The sequence below is a fragment of the Atractosteus spatula genome, chromosome 9, assembly GCF_055471065.1.
Source record: "Atractosteus spatula isolate fAtrSpa1 chromosome 9, fAtrSpa1.hap1, whole genome shotgun sequence".
Lineage (NCBI taxonomy): Eukaryota > Metazoa > Chordata > Actinopteri > Semionotiformes > Lepisosteidae > Atractosteus > Atractosteus spatula.
This window is the reverse complement of record NC_142714.1, coordinates 875,700-892,738: the sequence shown is the minus strand read 5'-3', so window position 1 is coordinate 892,738 and position 17,039 is coordinate 875,700.

The following is a 17,039-nucleotide window of genomic DNA, read 5'->3' as shown; positions in this document are numbered from 1 at the left end:
AAGAAGAGAGTAAAAACATAGAACCAATGGAAGAAATAGTTAGATTGGTGGCAAATAGATCGGAGGCACATGAGATGGAGGGACTGGATTCAGGATTTGAGTTGCTGGAAGTGGAGAAGGCCATGCGCAGCCTGAAGAAAGGCAAGGTCCCGGGTGTTGATGGGCTGCCCGTGGAATTTTACTTGACCTTTTGGGATCTACTCGGACCAGTTTTAGTAGAGGTGTTTGAGGAAATTTGAGGAAAAAGGCCGAGGGTTGAGTGAATCTATGAGGCAGGGGGTCCTGGCCCTACTCTATAAAAAAAGGCGGCTCCTTAGCTTTGGGTAACTGGAGGCCTATCCAACTTCTTTGTGTAGATTATAAGATCCTTTCTAAAGTATTGTGTAGCCGATTACGGAAGTTTTTGCCAATACTGATACACCCTAATCAGTCGTGTGGGGTGGCGGGTAGATCTATTTCCTGGAATTTAAAACTTGTAAGAGACTCAATTGCCTGGGCAGAGGACAGAAATATGCCTTTGCTTGTAGCAAGCCTGGATCAAGAAAAGGCTTTTGATAAGGTTCATCACACTTTTTTGTGGTTGGTACTGCAAAGGTTTGGCCTGAGCCCTAGGTTTGTTAATTGGTTAAAGTTACTTTATGTCAACGTTGGTTTTAGGGTGTGTATCAATGGGCACCTGGGTGGAAAAGTTCGGATAGGAAGAGGGGTAAGACAGGGATGCCCTTTGTTACCCTTGCTGTATATTCTATACGTGGAGCCTTTGCTTATCATGATTAGATCTAATAGTAAGGTAGATGGTCTGTGTGTGCCAGGAAGTGGAGGGAGGCAAGTTAAGCTTGCTGCATATGCAGATGATGTAACTTTGTTACTGAATTCAGAGTTTAGTCTGCAGTATGCCCTAGAGACTGTGGACAAGTTTGGCCGGGCGACAGGCTCTAAGGTTAATAGGGACAAAAGCGTAATAAAGATCTTTGGAAAGTGGAGAAACAAAGCTGAGGTGTCAGAGACCCTGAGGGCAGAACTTGGGCCAATAAAGATACTTGGAGTAGAATTTGGATCTGGGGTGCTAGGGCTACACAACTGGGAAACACAGTTGAACTGGGTTAGTCGAAAGCTAGGCATGTGGAGAAATAGACGTTTATCATATATTGGGAAGGTACAGGTGATCAAAATGGACATACTTCCTATGCTTGTTTTTTTGGCAAATGTTTTTCCTGTGCCTACATGTTACTATAAAAAGTTGACAAGGTTGGTGTTTCAATTCATCTAGGGTGGAAAGTACGAGTGTGTGAGTAGGATAAATATGTATAAAGGAAGTCATCAAGGTGGGAAGGATGTACCGGATCTACTTTTAAAGTTAAATGCCATATTTGTTGCGGGTGTGTGTGAAGCTGTGCATAATGAGGTACAACATGAGTACCAGTATTTCGCAAGGCTTTGGTTCTCCTGGTCAGTGCAGCCTTTGTGTGAGTGGACAAACACCACACCCAAAGCGGTAAGGACACCGTGGTTTTATAAACAAGCAACAGTCTTGTTGACAAGGTATTCGAATGGGAAGCTGGATGAGGTGTGTGTGCGACATAGAGCCTTGTATGAAAGAGCGAGAGAGGTGTGCGTGCAAAAAGAATACCCAGGCATAAGGGTCCCGGAGTATCGCTGGAGGTTCCTGCATTATAAAGGTTTATCTAATAAGATGAAAGACCTGAATTGGTTGTGTGGGTGGGGAAAGCTCTCGGTGCGGGAAGTTATGTATAAACATAAGCTGACGAAGTCGTCTGTGTGCCCGAGGGCTGAATGTGGTGCGGTAGAGTCGATTGCGCATGTGTTCTGGGGTTGTAGGGTGGCACAGTTAGTCTGGGAGAAACATAGTTTTATTTTCTGGGTTATGGCCAAGTTTCCAGTTAACGGAGGTTGTGGTTTTATGGGGCTGGAAAACAATTAAGGGTGATGAAAGGATCAATTTTCTGTTGTGGTTCATTGTGTGTTTAATCAAACTGATTCTATGGGACATTAGGAACCACTTGGTGAAGTAAGGATGCGAGTGGGGAGTGCAAGGGATCAGTGGGCAGGTAAGGTATGAATTAGGCAGGCAGCAGAGATATGAGTGCAACAAATGGGGTTATCATGCTGCTAAGGAACGATGGAAAACCCTTTTTGTTTTAGGATAGGGATGGACTGTGTTTTGTAATGTGATTGATTTTGTTGTAACTTTTTTATTTTTGTATATTAAAAAAAAAATCTAAACCTTTTGACTGATCTCCTGATACTAGATCTTTGCTCCTGCCTTTTGGATTGCCTTTTGGATTTCATTTTTGGATTGTCTTTTGGATTTCCCTCGTTACCAGACTCTTTGCCTCCCTATTTGACCAAGCCCCTGGATTTCATATTTTGGATTGTCCCTGTGCTACACCGCATTCAGCGAGATTCATGGTTACGCATAAGGATCCTCCTATTCTACCAATCGGTTTCCTGACACTAATGGCTTGCAGGTAATCTAGCTCTCACTGTTTATAGGCTTAAGTTTGTTTTGAGAAGTTTGGAGCTTCATTCTCCCCAGGTTCTGTTGTTTAATAAAAGAAATAACATTTGTTATATTGATCTGATTGGAAAAACCTCAACATGTGACAGATGGATTTCCCCTTTCATTTTAAACATTGCAAGTACCAATCCTTTTTATGGGCATTTTACATATGCCTGCACAGTGTCTCTTTTTTTTTAGTCTAAAAATCTAAAACTAATAGTACTGCAATCCCCAATAATTAATGAAATGCCAGCAGCTATAGTATATCACCCTGCATACCCTCCCCACTGGCAGTCCACTGGAGCTCAACGGGTATGAGCCTGGCCAGTACCTGGATGGAAGACCTCCTGGGAAAAACTAAGATTGTTGTTGGAAGAGGTGATAGAGGGGCCAGTGGTGCTCACCCTATGGTCTATGTGGGTCCTAATGCCCCAGTATAGTTACTATACTGTAAAAAAGGTGCTGACCTCTGGATGAGACGTAAAACTAAGGTCCTGACCTGTTAGTGGTTCTTAAAAATCCCAGGGTGTTTCTCAAGAAGAGCTGGGGTGTTACACTGGCACCTTTCAAATTTCCCCCTAGCCTTTACCAGTCATGGCCTCCTAATAATCCCCATCTCTTAACTGGCTTCATCACTCTGCTCTCCTCCCCACTAATGGTGTGTGGTGAGAGTACCGGACCACTCTGGCTGCCATGGCATCATCCAGGGCTGCACACTGGTGGAGTGGACGGGACTCCCTATTACCTGCTTTGAGTGGAGTGTCCAGAAAAGTGCTATATTTAAGTGTAAGTTATTATTAAATGCAGCTAATATGATTAATTTATTGAATGCCCTAAGATCTGATTGTATTTCTGATGGCTAAATGTAAAAATTATTAATGATGAATATCCACTTCCATGACAAAATGTGTGTAAGTTGCTGTGCTTACTAAAAATGTCCTATGTAGAGCTGTTATTGGATATTTTTCTGTGTAAGATGTCATTTTCTTAACTGATACATTTTATTTTTTAAGAGGCTTAGAGTTTTAAACTGTACAATTAACTGCTGGTGTGTCTACCATCCTCTGACCCTTATTAGTTCATTGTAAGTTACACATTTAAATTGTTCATTGAGAGTCAGGTTACATCTGTATTATTTTGTTTTTTGATGTTTCACTCATTATAGGATTATTTTATGTATGTTATTAGTTGCATGTGAGTAAGTATCCTATCAAAAGGGCCTGTGGTGTTTGAGTCCTGTAGCAGAGTAGGTGCTTCACCAGTGTGACTGGGAAGGACAGAGAGGGAGTGTGGCCTTTCAGCAGCCAGTCCAGTTTGTTTTAAAAGCAGTTGGAGCCAAGATGCCGATAGTAACTCTGGAGATGAATTAATTTCATGAGGACTTGCTTTTAATATATTTTAACTTAATAATGGAAACATTGTCTGCCCAATGTACGGGCTTTTCCACTGGTGCGTGGTCTAGTGACTCCCTGGAGGGTGTGGGTGGTGTCCGAGTCAAGATTAACTTGGGCTACTAACAGTCTGAAGCCTTCACCTTACCTGCCGTGTCAGTAGAGCTTCCTTCTGGGGCTGGGAAGAGACCACTGAAGCTGACCGAAGTCAGCTGAGAATGGAATACAGTCACAGAAATGGCTGCTGAGGAGGCAGAAGAGACATGCAGGGCTTTCACAGGCAAATGGCTGCAGTGCTTGGCTCTGAGCGAGAGTGTGGTCATGGTGGGCCAAGAGGCTGTTTGCACTCCTTCGCCCTCTCTTGCTCTCATTCCTTTCCCTTCCCACCATGTTTTTTTTTCTTCACGTATATAACTGATCTCACCAGTGGTTTTAGAGAAGCTGGAAAGAAGGCTTTCTTCAGGGGAGTCCTCATTTAAATCTAAGGCCAAATCAGTTAACGGGTTCAGCTCTCTGGCTGGGGCTGAGTGCAACAGCCAGCCTCCAGGTGGTGCGACTGAGGATCTTAACTAATGAGTTGGCCAAGTACTGTAGCCTGTCCCTTGATTTCAAAGGGTGAAATTTAATTTTTTTTAGACAATTACATTAAAAGACTTGCTGCAATACAATAAATGTATTAATACATTTTTTGCATTTTGCATATTTAGTGCCGTTTCCTATTATACTATAAAAGATTTTCAGCAGTCTTCCTCTATGTGTATGATATATAAAATACCAGAAGCAGGGTGAGGATTGTGCACAGGTCGAAACTGACACTCACATGGCTCAAATGTTCATAAACATGCACTATGCTGAATGAGGCTGTGTGTAAGATGCATATTTCATCTCACTTCTGTCATCTTCTCTATCAAGGTCAGCTTTTCCACATCTTTGATTTAATGGCAATCCAGTAAATTGCTGCTGCTGTATTTGCTAACACACAGACTTTCCTAACATGATCCCAAGCAGTTATAATTTTCGGAACCTGAAAACCTTTGAGAATAGGCAGAATGATTACTTTCTAACTCTTTGACTAGACTAAAAAAGAGGAACACATGATGAACGAATATCCCTAGAATTTATAAAACTCTAAGTCATACCAAAATTATGTGAGCAATCCTTTAAACCTGATTTCTTATATTTGCATAGATATAGGCTAATAGTGTATTTTCATGCCCTCAATAAAATGAAACTTGCATACTAAACCTTTGCTTAAAAAATTCTTTCCTCCCATTTGTGAAATTCATCATGTCTGACTGCACACAAATGGTGGAGAGATGTGTAAATGCAAGGCTACATGATTCACTTTGTCTTATATCTTTCCTTAGAGACACAGAAAGAATCCCATGCTAAAATAAAACAGGATGTGTTTTTTCTAAATTTATGTGTTTTATAGTCTTATTATAAGATATCACTGAACAACCTGATTGCTTGTTTGAATTTCCGCAGATTTGTCACATCTATCACTCCTAAGAGAGGTATAATAAGAAGTATATATGCAACAGATCTCTTTTGAGAAATGGGACTTTTCCATGGGCAGGAATATTTTGTGTGGCCTGAGTTCTCTTTCCTGTGAATTGAGGGTTTGTAATTAATTGCTTCCACATTGCCATGCTGCATTTTTACTCCAGGGACCTCAACAGTGAGGTCTTCATAGCAACTAATTCCAGTGTGAACACTTCTGGTTTATCCCTCATTAGAGTTCCCAAAGATCTGGAGTTTTAGAACAGCCCCATTCAAAAGTCAGAATATCTCAACATTTAGGGTAGATATTTCTCAACCACAGTTATGTAATTTTGCACGTCTTTGCATCTTTAAGTTTTACTTTCTCAATCTTTGTTTAAATATATAGACTACTATGTTAATTTAAATATTTGTATTTGTCATATTAATATCCAGATACCTTTTAATATTATTTTTAGTTTAAAAAAATTGTAAAAACTATCCTGGCTAAGATTAAGTGAAGCATCAATTGCCTTATTTTCTTTTAGACTTCACTGCCTAGTGTGTTCTTCCAAAACTATTAGCAATCAAAGGCAAAATAAATCTGGACAACTGCTAGGATTATACTGCTAGCAGTATATTAATATACTAATATGGTATATTAATACCATTGGCTTTTTTGATAGACTTGGTTAATTAAACAGGAATGCTGTCAGCAGTTTAAGAGCAGTGTACATATGTGTACAAAAATAAAAAAGCAGTGCAAATCAAAAGCAAAGCAGCTCACGGAAATAATGAGGCTGAAGTACAAAAACCTTCTTTTAATGTACATCAAACAGTAGCGTGTCATTGGAAATCCACAGAAGCCCACTGTTTCAGGAGGAAAGTGGGTCACCTCAGAAATTCTCAGATTCTCTTGATCTCATGTTTAGCTGACAAGCTGTCCCACTGTTAAGTGCACAAGCATAAGTGACATGACATGGAATGAGTGTTAGCAGTCATAATAAAGGTGCATGTGAAACACAGTATCTCCATTCTTTGAGCCTCCAGATCAGTCTAATAAATGCAAAACCTCTCTGCAAACTGTTGATCACTATTATTGTGGAACCCATGACTGTTCTAATCACAAATAAACTGTTTCTCTATTCTTATGCAATATTCTCATGAAGACATAAATTAGGAATTACAGTGTTGCAAGCTGCTGTACTAAAGGAATCATACCCAGAAATCTTTGATTTCATTTTAAATAGGATTTGTTAACTGTTAATTGCTTAAGAAATTCCATGGTTCTTTTTCAAAGCCAACATATCACTCTGATAAGGAAGTGTTTGCTTGTGGAGAGGACATTTTGAATTATTATCAAATTAGAATCACAGTAGCAATATTGAAGTAAACAAGGCTTTGCAAATCTCAGACCTAATTACAGTGTGTCTGTTTTGCTTTTCAGCATGTCTTTGTAAACTTACATTACAGCTTTCTGTTACTGTACATCCTACCATTAGTCAGTATAAGTAAAAAGTAAAAGCTGTTTTATAATATATATAGCTACAGCTGCAGGTACATTTACAGCATAATACGAAATACTCTGTAAATAAACATTGTAATTTGAGTTTGGAACACCAGTCGATTATCCGTGGTGCTCTCTTGAACTTTATAATGCAATCCAAGTAATTATAATTGGTTTAGTATAGATTTTAAAATATTTTCTCATTCCTCATACATGGCTTTAATAAACTGCTGCTCTTTACTGGAAATGGCAGGGATTTTTAGTGATAGACCTCAAAATTGCAAGTCTGGTATCTGCTTTTTACACTCCTTCATGTACCCCACCATGTTGTCATGGATATTTATTTCTTGCTTTTAAATGGGCACAATTTTAGACACTGAAGCAGATTTCACAATGATGGATTAACCCAAGCATTAAATAGCTTTTCTTTTTCTTAATGAGAAAATTTGTTACTGTGAACTTTTGTAAAGTATAAATGTGTAACATAGCAACTTACTGCATCTGAGGTTTTTTCTCTAGGCAATGTGAAGCTGGGATGTCAGGTTAAGGAAGGTTTAAACTGATTTTATTTTGCTTGAACACACCTTTTCCAGTGCATCATAAGATCTCTTGTTTGTGTCTTTCTTAACATGTTCTTTTTTACAGTTTAGGGCACATCATAAACTAATACATAAGAATAGGTTTTGTCTGCAACAGGAATTATGAAAGTCTGATTATTTTGTTTAGTCTATGTATTTTAAAACCTATGCTAAAATATATAGCACTATACAATTATGCCTCAAGTGCTTTCTTATGTTCTACTAAGAAAAAAAGGTTATGCTACCAGAAGCTAAATGTAAATAAACAATTTCAGACAACAATCTCAATTTCACTTAACAATCTCAATTTATATGTGTTTTTTTTTAAAGTTTAGTCACAGTTTTCTTTTGTATAAACCAAGATGTGCAGTCTGTACTCCATTAGAGTACAGTATATTACTGATAAAATAAAAGGATATAAAATAATACATTTAATTTTCATGTGCTTTAAGTAAGTAAATATAAAGTAGTCCAGGTGCGTAGCTGCGTCAGCATGCGTAGGCTGCAAAGAAAGAAGTAATAGGTTTATTCCATGCTGAAAAGAGAAGAAAGAAAACACAATGTTTCAGCCGTGGAGCCTTCTTCAGGTGTGAAGTCTTCTTCAGACACCTGAAGAAGGCTCCACGGCCGAAACGTTGTTTTCTTTCTTCTCTTTTCAGCATGGAATTAACCTATTATTTGTTCCTAAATATAAAGTAGCTGACTTGTGAAGCTTTGGGTGATTTCTATATACCTGTACACCAATTCGTGGTCAGGCTGTGTCCTGTCAGAAATTAGTTTCTAAAGGAAATAATTTGATGTCCAAATCCTGACAAAAGCTTCTGTCCTTTCTCACAGACTACTTAAGAAAACAGCTCGATAAGGCCCAGAATTTGCAGTATTTAAGATGTTTCAGTTCTCCACATGTATTGCACACAGACCAAGACAAACATCACCTTGAAGAAAACCACTTGTTCAAATTAATATGAATAATTTGCTCCTGGTGATAGCCATCACAGCAAATGACAGTAATCTGAATTTTTCCATGATGAATCTTTTTCCAAAAAACAAAATCTAATTGTTTGAATTTCTCATTTTCATGCTGTTACTGTATTTCATTTCCTTCTATTTTTTTCTGGAAGAGCATTCTATTACCTGGAGTTGTAACTGCCATTTACCGCCCACGTTTTATTTCCATTTTTAATCATGAGGACTACATAGGCATTTGATCCCAGTATTAGCTACTTGGAATGAATTTGAAACCAAGAACAGGAGACACGTTTTTACCCAAGAGATCGTGGAGCATGAAACAAGCTATCTAGCCATGTTTTTGGAGCTAATGTCCTGGCTTCTTTCAAGACATTGCTGAATGAAATCCTTGGTTCAGGCAGTTACTAATAGACAATTGTAAGCTTTCTCATTGTCTTGTCGTCTTAATTATAGCACAATTTTATTTAACAAGCAGCTGGCAATTTTATAAGATTATTCATTACAATGATTCAATGATTTGTAAGCAATATAAAATCAATTGCAACATTTCTTACATTTCAATACTTAATTAATATGTTTTGTTCAAAATCTTAGTAAAGTTTCTCTATCTTTTACAAATGCAAACAAGAAAAAGTTTAACTTTTAACTGTTTGAATTGTTTTATGGACAACACCACCTGAGTAATAAGTATCAATTTTACAGTTCATTATCTTAACATTTTAAGAAAGAGTGGATTAACTTGGTGGTTAAGCAACAATAAGTCAAATTGTATCTATTGACATGCCCAGAAAGTCTAGCATAATAAATTATATAAAATAGACTTGTAATCCCTCAAGCCAATCAACAGAAACCTGTCAGGATAAGGTATTGTTGGCAGGATCTTTTGGATTACAGATGGAACAATTGGAGTTTTCTATTTGGCTTGGGTTTTCAGCAAAGACCTCACTCTATACTGATGAAGTAAACAGAAAAGCTCTTTGGAGAATCCCAGTGGCTGGTGCTAATGATTTTTCACTGCGTCTGTGGTTTCTTATTGGAGAATGTATCTCATTCATTGCAAATTAAATTTTAAATTAAATTGAAAAGTGGAGGATGCATAATATATAAAGAACTATTGCCCTAAGACGTGCTCAGATAATTGGCACCTGAGCAATCGTGTTTGGGTATCTGCTGGTACAATTAGGAGAAGACACCACATCCCATGTACCTTATCTGTCTATTATAAAGGAGCATTTCATAAAATCGCACTGGAGAGAAAGAGTATTTAGCAAACACTCAAGTTAATTTAACAGAAGATTGCAATGGGATGCTCTCAAAATTGTGGATTTATATTAAATGTTTTCTTTCCTATGAATATCCTCTTGCACCTAACAAAAGTGCCTGTCTATAGGGGCGATGCACATGATGATTTGAGAAGTATTTCAATAATCAAGAAAATGAAGATGTACTGTATGTAAACAACCGGTGCTCTTATTTCTTTCCAGGGAAGTAACCGACAAGTGTACTGATCATTAAAAGCACTTCTGATTACCGAAGGCAAGGTCAGAAGTAACAGTGCTGTCCAAAGCAGAATTACAACAGGGCTATCAATAACAGTTAGATCAGAGTTAATAGCTGTTGACGAGCAATAGTAAGAGAACAGAGTCACTTTGAAAAAGTTTTGCATAAGGAAAAAAAACAAAACTGCATGAGAGTTTCTAGCCAGCTTTGGCAACTCACAGGGATATATAGAAATGTATATGTACATTTGCATCTTTGCCACTTCTCTTATACCACACAATTTTGTATATTTTTTTCTTTTCTGCAATAATATAATCACAATAATATAAAAACCTCCTTTTGAGATCATCATAATCACTCAGTTTAGGAGCCTAATGGTGATCTAGTCATTCAAATGAGCTTGGTGGGCCGATGACGCTTTGTTGCCCAAGGCCACCTGAGCATTTATGGGGAGCATTACAAAGAAGTTGGAAGTGGTGGGGCTGGCATATCCAGAGCCTTGACAATCCTTGTTTGAGGATGCCCTTGCCAGTGAGACTGAACAGTGTAAAAGCCAGTTACCCAGTGCTCTGACTTTTTGATGGAGCTGTTCTCTTCTTGGGAGCACCCTTACACCCTTACTTTAAAAGCTTCATCTCTCTTACATCTGTGCAAAGAGCAAACTGTGCAAAAGGTGGATCTTTCAGGCTTTCCATCTATTGACCCAGCAGATTTGGTCCTGCCCCCCTCTCTACTGGTATTATCAAATAACCCAACAATAGTGTCCAGTCAGTCAGTCACTTTTTAAGAAGTCCTTTGTGGCTGGAGCTGAGGTTCTCAGGCACTGAATGTTGCAAGTCAGTGTACCAGCCCGCTGTCATCCAGAAGCTGCCTTTCAGGAAGAGTGTATTGAGATTTGGCTCTTGGCAGATTGGATTTTGAAGCTAATTGAGGCTTCTGCTCAGGCTGTTGGCAGGAATCTTGAATCTGTTACTGAGGGGCTTTGGAAAATGTAGGTCAGAATCCCAGAAAGCAAAAAGGTGCCTCCTGTCTGTCCTTCAGCCCTGCAATGGATAACATTTTTCTCCATCCACAGATCATGAAGTAGCTCCCTAACCCCCCCCCCCCCCCAATGAAAAATTGCAGAATTTACTCCCTTTAAAGTAAACAAAAAACAACACTGAATCTGCTGGTAACTATTTTATTGTTAAACTATTTCATTTATCCACAGTTTAAAAATAATTTCAGTATGGAAAATATATTTGGAGGAGAATTGCCAATGGAATGATGAAAGAGGGAAACAATCCATTCCCACTTGGCATGGTGGCAGGCAGTTCTCATTCGCTGTGTGTCTACAAGGGGGAGCAAGGTGGCCAGCTTTAAAGGGGGAGTGTTAATAGTCTGCTGGCCTTGCTCACTCAGATATGTTAATGGCTTACAGCAGATAAAAGGAAAAAGTCACATTTGAAACAGTTTTTTTTAATTTATATGTGTGTTTTTGTTCTAGTTATTTATTGTACATCAAGCTATTGTCCAGGTCTATAGTGAATGATAGCAGGGTGTCAGAAACAGTCTGAACAGCAACACAGACTCCCACCTAATGTAGAATGAAAATTTAATCAAGACAATACCAGAAAAAAAAATATTATTATTTTGTATTTTGGGTAATGAAGAAGAGCCAATCAGGATACGGTTTATAAGATTCTAACTGTTTTCGTTCACATAATGAAACATTGCTGACAGATTCCTATGCAATTTCACACTTCAGCACAACTGGGCATTGTCCTCACTGAATATCATGAAGATTTCATTTTTTGCTCCAAAATCACAAGTTTTTTTCAGAAATAATTTAACTTCACTTAAGAGGGTTTATATTAAATTCACACAGAAATTATTTGAACCAAGTAACTTTTATCTGAAATCTTACCACAGGATATGCTTAAATAACCACACTCAGCCTTTAATTCAGACACAGGAGGTTCAGAAAGAAAGAAGCCACAAGCTTCCTAATTAACACATGCATGTATTGTATAATTGTCACCTACAGCCATTCTTCTAGGAACTAATGAAAATTTAATATTAATTCAAGTAGGCTTTATCAGCTCCTCATCTGTTGTTCATTTGCATTTTCAAGAAGCATTGTTCCAGGATATTCTGTATAAAGCAATCCTTTCTTCACATTGTCAGGAACAGATAAGAAATAAATGTATTTATGAAGATGAAACAAGAAATTCAGCACCACAGAAAGTGTCATTAACATTATAAAGTAAATCACATTATTTTACTGGTTGTGAGATACAGTATTTAACAGTTGCTTTTCAGAATTTTTAAGGGATCATTTTTAACCCATTATTCTTTCCAAAGGTTTTGCTCAAATGATTCTCTTCATAAAAAGTAAAATGTCTGGCAGTTGATGTTTATCTGCCTGTTCTGTTTAATACACATGCCTATTTCTCAATGTGTTGCTCCTCTCCTCTACGTATTCCCTTTGTCATATTTGCTATAACCGCTCATACCATCATTAGTGTCTCTGAGGATGAACTGTTTGTTTCCTCCTATTATTTCATCTATCTACTGAAAGAAATACCTTCTGTTTAATTTACTTAGCTATCAGAAATGTTATGTTAGCTTTGTGTTCATTATAATTATTATATAGATTACAAGAAACTATCACTTTTTTAATGGAACAATATAAGTAATTGACCATTGCATCATCTAAACAAGCCCTCAAGAATACTGAATGTTTGAAAAACAATCTTAAGGTTCAAAGATTAAAAATGTCAAAACCCAATTGTAAAATGTCCTTCATTTAGTTACAATAACATTGTCTTTTGGACAATTGTTTTCATGGTACATGAAAGCCTTACATGTACAGTAAATCCTATTTATTGAAAGTGTTCTTCAGTTATACTCTATCGTTTCTGTCTTCCGTTTTCAAGGACTGTGCTATTGTTATGTTTCTTCTGAAGGTGAATTATGACCATTTGCAAACTGAATAGTCTGTTCTGTTGTATTATTTCTAGTTGTGGGTGTCTGTGTCTGGCCCTGACATGTTACTAGTGCAGTAACGCCAGTGCTTCCTTTCAGTGGAGCTCCTGTTGCCGCTGCATTTGGAATGTCTATTCCAGCCACTGTCAGCAGGAAGCAGGTCTATTAGTAGCAAATTCTCCTATATATTTAGTCATCTGCTGCATTGCTTGTAGCACCCAAAAAATATGGTTTCCAGCATTTCATTCTGAAACTACTTGTTTTCAAGTAACAGATGTATTTCCTCTAATTCCTTTTAAAGGGGCGCTCCTGTTGAGATTGTACTCCTAGATAAGGCAGTATTTCTGTGTTCAGTGTTGTCTTAAATATGCTTTATTTTCTGTAGATTGAAACTGTTAATGCATTTGTTTTTTGTGCCTTATAGTTGTTTAAATAAATACTTTCCATTACAAATACACTGACACTTGTATCATCTACCCGGGCAGTACGTTCCAGTAGAGTAGTGCACTTTCTTATGCTGTGTTTTTTTGCTCTTCATCAGCTGTTTCCTTAAAAGTAAATGACAAATTAAAAAAAACTGTTATGTCCAGCTGCTCAAAGCTTATTGATCTGGAAAACCTGTCACTTTGTTCCTCAATGGGTCAATGAATCTGTCACAGTCAACATCCCCTCTTCCAGAGGGTGCTCTAATCCTCTCTAGGTAGTCCTTTTAACTATTACTTCCTGGTGTGTCTAGTCAAGTCCCTTATTTAAGTTTTCTTCCCCCAGCCTTTGGGGCCCAACTTTGGAAAAAGGTCTCATGGCCCGCCTACCACCAGACTTCACTGGGAAGTTTGAGGGCATAGGCCAGTCATAGTCACCCTGACCTTCTGAGACCGGGGCCTGGGACGAAGTCCTGTATTCCTGGTTCTTGCTTTTTCGTGTGTCTGTTCCTGTTTTGTCTCTGGATGGATTTCTCGATAATGGACATATGGCCTGTTTCCTGACTCTCCTGTGGACCTCCCTGGATTTGTTCAATGGATACCCACCCTTCACTTCTGCACGGACTTCCTTATCATCACTGTGAACACCAATAAACCTTGTGTCTTCCTTCAACTCTGTTCCGTATTCCTTTCCAGATTTGCCACCTTGCATAGGGTCTTAAAATACTCTTCCCATGGGTGCCTCACCCAGCAACCATTACAGAATTGAGATCTAGTTTCTTTCAGTTCCCAGTTTCTCTTGACTTTTTTCTTATTAACACCATAATTTGTCTTCTCCTATCTTCTAAAATATTACTAAAGTATTGTCTTTAGTAATATTAGTTCGTTAGTTACATTAAAATATAACTTCAAACTCATTAACAAGAAGATGAATAAGGTAATTGAATAAGATGGCCCAGTGAGATGGGTAATTTACCTGTTTGCAGTAGAATTTTACATTGTGATGATTTCACTGAAAGATTGATGTGCAGTACGTGTACTCTGGAGGCACTCGGAATGCACATGAAATAAGTGTTAAACGTACCTCATGAAGTTTCTCTAATTACAATATGAATCCAGCTAGGAGCATTATTTTTCATCTGGAATGTCACTTCACTCAAACAATGCACATACACTGCCATTATCCGGTCTTCACAGCAGTGCCAGCAAGAAAGGAAAGGACAGAAATTTGAACCATTGCTTGTTTTGTCTCAGATTATTAAATGATCACGTATGATGTTACATGTGTTTGTACAGAAAAAGAATACGATGTAATTCTCCAGGCTGTACATTTTTTTCTGCATTAAAAAGATCTTCAACAAACACACAAGCTGGAAGCATTGGTGCTGTGGTGTAACCCGAGACATGCCTGGATTGTACAATGGAGATTCCAAACCTTTCCTTATTATTTACTTTTGAGACATAAATGCACGAACACAGACATTTCAGTCAAGTGTTTTATTGATCAGTGTGGCATGATCTACTTTATTTGAGCAGTTAATATGGTGAAGCAGGAAGCAGGTCTATTAGTAGCAAATTCTCCTATATATTTAGTCATCTGCTGCATTGCTTGTAGCACCCAAAAAATATGGTTTCCAGCATTTCATTCTGAAACTACTTGTTTTCAAGTAACAGATGTATTTCCTCTAATTCCTTTTAAAGGGGCGCTCCTGTTGAGATTGTACTCCTAGATAAGGCAGTATTTCTGTGTTCAGTGTTGTCTTAAATATGCTTTATTTTCTGTAGATTGAAACTGTTAATGCATTTGTTTTTTGTGCCTTATAGTTGTTTAAATAAATACTTTCCATTACAAATACACTGACACTTGTATCATCTACCCGGGCAGTACGTTCCAGTAGAGTAGTGCACTTTCTTATGCTGTGTTTTTTTGCTCTTCATCAGCTGTTTCCTTAAAAGTAAATGACAAATTAAAAAAAACTGTTATGTCCAGCTGCTCAAAGCTTATTGATCTGGAAAACCTGTCACTTTGTTCCTCAATGGGTCAATGAATCTGTCACAGTCAACATCCCCTCTTCCAGAGGGTGCTCTAATCCTCTCTAGGTAGTCCTTTTAACTATTACTTCCTGGTGTGTCTAGTCAAGTCCCTTATTTAAGTTTTCTTCCCCCAGCCTTTGGGGCCCAACTTTGGAAAAAGGTCTCATGGCCCGCCTACCACCAGACTTCACTGGGAAGTTTGAGGGCATAGGCCAGTCATAGTCACCCTGACCTTCTGAGACCGGGGCCTGGGACGAAGTCCTGTATTCCTGGTTCTTGCTTTTTCGTGTGTCTGTTCCTGTTTTGTCTCTGGATGGATTTCTCGATAATGGACATATGGCCTGTTTCCTGACTCTCCTGTGGACCTCCCTGGATTTGTTCAATGGATACCCACCCTTCACTTCTGCACGGACTTCCTTATCATCACTGTGAACACCAATAAACCTTGTGTCTTCCTTCAACTCTGTTCCGTATTCCTTTCCAGATTTGCCACCTTGCATAGGGTCTTAAAATACTCTTCCCATGGGTGCCTCACCCAGCAACCATTACAGAATTGAGATCTAGTTTCTTTCAGTTCCCAGTTTCTCTTGACTTTTTTCTTATTAACACCATAATTTGTCTTCTCCTATCTTCTAAAATATTACTAAAGTATTGTCTTTAGTAATATTAGTTCGTTAGTTACATTAAAATATAACTTCAAACTCATTAACAAGAAGATGAATAAGGTAATTGAATAAGATGGCCCAGTGAGATGGGTAATTTACCTGTTTGCAGTAGAATTTTACATTGTGATGATTTCACTGAAAGATTGATGTGCAGTACGTGTACTCTGGAGGCACTCGGAATGCACATGAAATAAGTGTTAAACGTACCTCATGAAGTTTCTCTAATTACAATATGAATCCAGCTAGGAGCATTATTTTTCATCTGGAATGTCACTTCACTCAAACAATGCACATACACTGCCATTATCCGGTCTTCACAGCAGTGCCAGCAAGAAAGGAAAGGACAGAAATTTGAACCATTGCTTGTTTTGTCTCAGATTATTAAATGATCACGTATGATGTTACATGTGTTTGTACAGAAAAAGAATACGATGTAATTCTCCAGGCTGTACATTTTTTTCTGCATTAAAAAGATCTTCAACAAACACACAAGCTGGAAGCATTGGTGCTGTGGTGTAACCCGAGACATGCCTGGATTGTACAATGGAGATTCCAAACCTTTCCTTATTATTTACTTTTGAGACATAAATGCACGAACACAGACATTTCAGTCAAGTGTTTTATTGATCAGTGTGGCATGATCTACTTTATTTGAGCAGTTAATATGGTGAACTCCATTTACAAAAGAATAAGAAGAAAGTTACGGAGGATCTACCCATCTTACTCATTTAGTCAAGTTTGGGCAGGTTTAGAGAAATGAAGGGCAAACAGTTGAGAAGCCAGTTTGCTCCACTGGGAAATGAGGTGAAAGCTCTGTCGGAAATGAAGTAACTTGTGCCACTGATTCAGGCTGAATGACCCATTGGAAAGACCTTGATCAAATGGGTAAACTGGGCAGGTGATCTGGGACATTGGGACCCAACTGGGGGGGGGGGGGGACAACAGTATACCAGCATTACTCTATTCTTCTGCCATCCAGAAGCCAAATTCAGCCTATCAGGGG